The following is a 6427-nucleotide window of genomic DNA, read 5'->3' on the forward strand; positions in this document are numbered from 1 at the left end:
TATGTAAAATAAGATACTTTTTATGTTTCCACAGTTCTGGAGAACTTGCAAGACAGTATTCAGAAGAGTTATGAGTGACAACAAAACATCTAAACAAAATTCCATCAGCTCACTTGCTTTTCTCCCCAGACTTCTTAAAAATCCTGTAGATAATAGCCTTATCTGCAATACAAGTCCTCCAATAGTTAGTATCCCATCCACAGAATGTAAAGTCAGTTCTTTACAACCATCCATGCTCACCTAGTAAATATCCACAAGCCAAACAACTAATCAGCCAAATACCAACCCTGTCCAGTACAGAGAGTCCCATGGCCTGAGCAACTCATCCATCTCTTCCTTCTTTTCTTCCTCCTGAAGCAGAAGTCATGTCTCAGATGCATCATGACAAACTACAAACATCCACCAGACATCACCTGATCTCACATTTGAGTTCTTCTATATTAAAATACAGTGTGGCAGTTGCCCACCCCCCTTGAGGTCCAAGCCTTCAATACTTCAATAGGGCAGTTGATGGTTCTTTAGCACCTTTTGTGCTCTTCTGTGCCTGTGCCCAGGTACTCACCTGGGATGGTGCTGACAGTCATGTCCTCTCCACTGGTGGCAGGGTGACTTCACCTCCACCCAGCTGGGGGGCAGGAGGGGTGGAACCCTCAGTTGATTGACTTGGTCCTCAAAAAAGGAGGTGCCCAGAGAAGCTGAGAACCTTCTGGATCATGTTGTAATGCCCACAGCCAGATCTGACCAGGCTACAAAATGGGGTCCCTGCTGAAGATTCCTTTTGAGTGGTCTTCTCAGAGCAGTGGGTCTGTGAACTGGAGCCCACCCCTTAGACTGGGATGCCATCCAAGAGGATTTCCTGGGATTGAGAGTGCCTCAGCTGCTCCTGTGGTGAGTGGTTATTTACTGGATATATCCTTGAATGAGTCCTTACCCAACCCAGGCAAGTGTGAGTCCTCATTTAACACAGGCAAGTGATTATTTCTTGTGGCTGCCCAGGAGTGAGAGGTCTCTGGTTGTGTTTCTTGTGAGTGTATGCATGCACATTGTGGATCCTCATTATTCTTATGTTGTTGTACCCCAAAAATCTCCTCAACTGATATCTGAATCTGTATTGTATGTTGTCAAAGTGCTAAATAATTGTATAAATCCTGTCTATTGTTGGTTTATTGGCTACGCTGTTCCGGCTAGAATGAAGTCTGTTTTGGAACTTCTCTGCCTAAAATTGCCTTTTGGGGTACGTCCATGACATACAGGTAGATTGAGAACATCAGTTTCCAATTTGAAGAGTATTTTCATATGCAACATGCATGTGTGCTTATATTCATCCCCAAACATAGATGTTTTATACGGCATTTTGCAGCCCATGAATTTTCAGCACTTCAGAAGTCCTGGAATGTTTGTTACAGCTCTTTGATTGACTAAGAATAGTGTCATAGGTGTTGCTGTGCTCTCACACTTAAAAATATGAGATAAATAAAACCAGATAAACTTACATAACATTTACAGACTGATATTAAAAAACCAGTTGTCAGAAGAGCAATAACTACTGAAAATAGGTCAAGCTGTTTAAAAGACCGATATCAGAAGAAATCAGCAAAATTTTGCTTTTTTGTTGTCTGTGTTCAAAGTAAGGAGTATTTGTTTTCAATCTTAAAAATCTTTTTTAAATTATACAAAATAATTCAAATGCTAGAAAAGATATTTACTTAAAGAAAAAAAAAAAAAGAAAAACTCCACAAAACTACTCAAATTCAGTTGAACTGTGAAATATGGGACTATTAAAGTCTGAAGACATTTGTCTTTAAAACTGTATTTCTCTTCCAGATAACATGTAGCCTAACCTGCCAAAATTAAAGGTTTTTCAGATGTTAGTTCACTTGCTGCAATACAAGAAAAGGTCAGAAAGCAAACTGAAAAAAGAGTCTAGACAGCTTTAACCTCAAGGCTGTACTTTATTCCAAGAGAAAGCATTATCAGTCATATTATTTCCTATAAAAATAAAAAGAACTAATAAACAGAAAAAATCACAAGAGTTAACATTCAAGGATATGACAAGAGGCTACTATTCTGATTTTGTAAGGAGTTTTAAATAATCTGTAACAAAATATAATTTACCTTACTTGAACATTCAGATAGTATTGTCAGTTTATGAAATAGCCCGAGATCATTGAAGTCATAGTGAATTACTGAGTTACTTAAACACACAGAGATAAGATGGGGCAAAACAATAAACAAAACCTCCAAAATTGTTCTTAGAAAAAAACCCAAACAGACAAAAATCCTGGAAACCCACTTGAAGTAATTTATTCGGTATAATTTATCCATATGTAATTTGTTAGATTAAGCTAATCATTGCTTTATTCCATAAAGTTAAACAGATATTTTCCACAATAGTGATAAACGAATAACAGCTATGTTTGAAATTCTTCAAATCTTCTTCATAAAAGAATGAGTAGATTATATTGTTCATAACATCATTATTACTAGCAGTGAAAATTCGGAAGATCATTAGGTTAATAAAAAGAAGAAATTAAAAAACATGTTTATTGCAGAATAAAATTGGAACATCATTCACTGTTATAAAACATTATGACAACCAATTCTTGTCCAGTTTAATGTCCAGTTAAACTAGATAATTTCAAGCATCCATAGAAAACAAGGAAAGTTCCGCCATGGAGGTACCTACACACAGCAAGTACTTGCCAACTGTTGAAGTGAAAGTTGAGTCAGGACTGTCATAACATACCTCAGGATTTAGCTAAACAGGAAGTGCTGAGAAAAAAAAACAAATGGGCACACAGACATACTAAATTACTGAGTAGAAGCTTTTCCCCAACACTCACCCTTCTTTCTGCTCACCAAAAATTGACTTGCAAAAAAATTGAAACTTTGATCATTTTCATGAGTAAGAATATTTTTATTCTAAAATTGACTATGAAATAGTTTTACCTTTGACATAAGAAACCTGAAAGTTCTAGAAAGACACAGCTTAATGTTTTCTAGTAATTTTATTTTTAAGAAGAAAACTCTTTCATTCTAATACTTCACAAACTTATTATGAGCAATAATGAAGTGCCCCAATATCCCTGAGTCAACGACTTTTCTGTGTATTCAAGGGTCACATATTAACTCGCACTTTTCAAAATCTAATACTGAAGGAAATAGTCCCCCAGATTTTGTGTTACTGCATGTAAAATAAACCATCCAACCACAACGTCGTCTAATTTCTCAATTTTCACCATTTATATTGAGATTAGTATATATATATGTATGTATTGAACTGTTTAAATTGTATCACACTCTTTTCTTAAAAATATATCATTTTGTTTGTTTTGGTTTGGGGGTTGGTTTATTTGATTGCTTGGTTGGTTTGGGGTTTGGTTGTTTGGGGGTTTTTTTGTTTTGTTGTGGTTTTTAAGTGTCAAATATGGAGACAAACTTGTATTCTTCTCTGGAAAGCTGTTCCAGAGCATTTTAATTGAATTCTGCACATTACCATGCTATCTCACTAATGTGATTTAACTTACTTGCCCTCACATCACTTGTCTGTGGCAAAGAAGAAAAATGGGCCAAGAAGGAAATATACAACTTGCTCATTGATACCACAAAAGACATTAAGCATATTGAATCAAGGTTTTCTCGTACCAGCTCCAATCTCTTAAACATCTTATTTTGCTGAATAATTGAAATTCACTGTTTTGCATCATGCAAATACTTTTGAACTGAAGTAACCACTCATATTTCACGCCATATTACAATGAAGAATGATTTTTTTAAAGGAAACAAATAATTTACTTTAAAAACTTCTACGCAATTTATGTTTCTTGGTATATTTTGAACTACCGATTGTGAAAATAGCCAGAGTAAACTCTTCAGGAAATGACAAAATATCTGTTTACACACTTTCACCTCTTAGTAATTCCCTGTTCCGATAAATACCACCTGTTTCCAGCTCTCTTCTATACAACCAAATATGTGAGGCTCTATACTTGGCAACAGAAGATCTCCTTGCATGCCACCTGACAGTAGCTTTCAGCTAATTAAATAATTTCTTTATGAATGCTACATAAAAATCAATTATTTAATGTGAAAATATGCAGAGAGTTAAATGAATCTTTTGAGACCGAGTACTGCCCTACAGGGAGGGTAGCTGCTACAGTGCAAGTCTTAAAAGCAACAGAGGATGAGCCAGCCATAAATCCTCCTGCAGGTCAACAGAAGCACATTCTGCAGCAGAAGGCTACCATTGGGTAGATTAATGCAATGTATATTCTGCCCTGCAGCTGCCAGTTGCTCCTCAGCTCAGGCTGTTTCCCTGAGGGAAGCCAGTACTATTTTGAATGTCATTTCCAGTCCCCACCTGCATCGTAGGTCACACAAGGTACTCTCAAAATGGAGGAAAAAAAACAAAACAAAACAAAACAAAACACAGCAAACTCACAAATGGACCACAGCCCACTACAAAATGTCTCCTGGAACCATGAACAGGAGCACCCACACAAATATTACATATGGGAGAATATTTTGAATTTTATTTTTCAGTACTCAGTCTTTTACAGAATTAATAAAATGTAAGGGCTTCATTTGATATGGAATGGAGAAACACGACAAGAGAACACAGAAAATTCTAAGGTCCATTTGTCTAGCTATAACCAGAGATTAACCTATTGATTTTCTACTGGCCAGAATCTGCAAAAGTATTTTGCATTGTGCATTACAACTTAAGAGTTTATCATAACTTATTACAGTAATTATAGAATGTGATCATACCAGTTAAAAACAATGCATGAGAAAGTCCAAAAGATAAACATAATTTTAGGCTCCATATCTATAAATACACCCCAAAGTCTGTGTTTTTACTGAATGCCCTTCGAGAAAGGTTTATTTTTCTTTCTCTATAAAAAGAAAAAAGTGAAAGGGGAAAAAGAAAGGCTGCCTTTCCTGTATTTAAATGGCTTACTGTTGCTTTGCATATGTTCTTTCTGTTCTTTCAAGATACTGTTGGCAGAGTAGCATACCTCAACACTGTTTTTATCACAGTGTGAAAAACACCAGATGTACAAAATTAAAGTTCAAGTTAATCAAAATATTGCTTGACAAAGCAAATAATTGAATTGCACTTTCAATGCACTGTGGTAGACAATAATTAACACGCAGCATCTTCAACATTTGGATACAACTTCCAATTTCCGTTTTAACATCATAGAATGCTGTCTACACATTTTTTAATGGTACCCCTGATAATAATATATTCTGTTTTTAATCATATTCCACGTTGCAGGAAATGAAGCTTGCAATTTTCCCAGGTGCTTACCAAATTACTACTGCAAGCTAATTCTCATCCCCCAAGTTAAGAGTTTCAACACTGTGCACATTAACAGCCTGCTTATGTTCTTCCTGTACAACAGAAGGTAAGTTAATATGTGCTTCAATTATATCCAGTTTGTGCATTTATAGCACCCTGCGGGCAGCACTGAGAAGGCTGTAAATGTACTTGTTCTGCTTCTTTAATGCTCTACTGTATTACGGGAGGGAGAGAGAGAATTATATCATTTTATCAAGAGAATCAATAAGGAACTCAACTTCATTGTATTGATTCAAGAGGGCTGCTAAGGTACAGTGCTCTCTTTACTCGCTACAAAAAAGCTTGCCCGAGCTTGACTTTTACATATATATTTTCTTCTTCACATATGCGCATGAGCACACATATTTTTAAGCCTGTATTTGTCATCTTTAATAAAAAACACATGAAGTGCCTTTTCATGTATTGCAGACACTTTATTTTAAATTAAGATGGAAGATATATTGCACAATTGCCTCTTCTAACTACATCTATTGACCTAACTAAGTAGTGTCTTAAAAGAAGACACTCTATTTTTTCCTAGCTTGTTTATTTTGTTGCATGCCAGCCTGAGGTTTCATGAAATAAGTGCACACTTGCACTCCTACAATTTTGTGGGGTTTTTTTTCTAATTATTTTCAATGCAACATTCACCTACCACTAGATGATAAGAGAGTGCATAATCATAGTTTGGTGTATATAAAGTATTTTTAATTGTAACTGCTTTCTTTCTTGTTCTTGATGGAAACTTTCCAGATCTTTGGGGAAAAAAAAAAAAAAAAAGTATGGAAAAAAAATATTTTAAAAATTGAAAGAATATAATGGTCTTCTGCATCAGGGGACATGACAGCTGTATTTCCTGTAGTTAGGAAAAAAAATCCTTGAGAAAGCTTATATGCAAATTTTTAAACTGACAAATTTTGAAAAATATTTCCTGTCAATTTTCATTCAAATAGATTTTACTATGTAAAATTTCAAAATTAAAACCTTGAAAACAAGAACAAAATCAAGACTGTTTTCATGACTTAGAGAGTGCATGAAGTTGGTGTGTGGCATTGAATTAGACAAAAAGGACATGGAATTGCT

The sequence above is a fragment of the Nesoenas mayeri genome (genome assembly GCF_963082525.1).
Source record: "Nesoenas mayeri genome assembly, chromosome: 2".
In the NCBI taxonomy this organism is placed as follows: Eukaryota; Metazoa; Chordata; class Aves; order Columbiformes; family Columbidae; genus Nesoenas; species Nesoenas mayeri.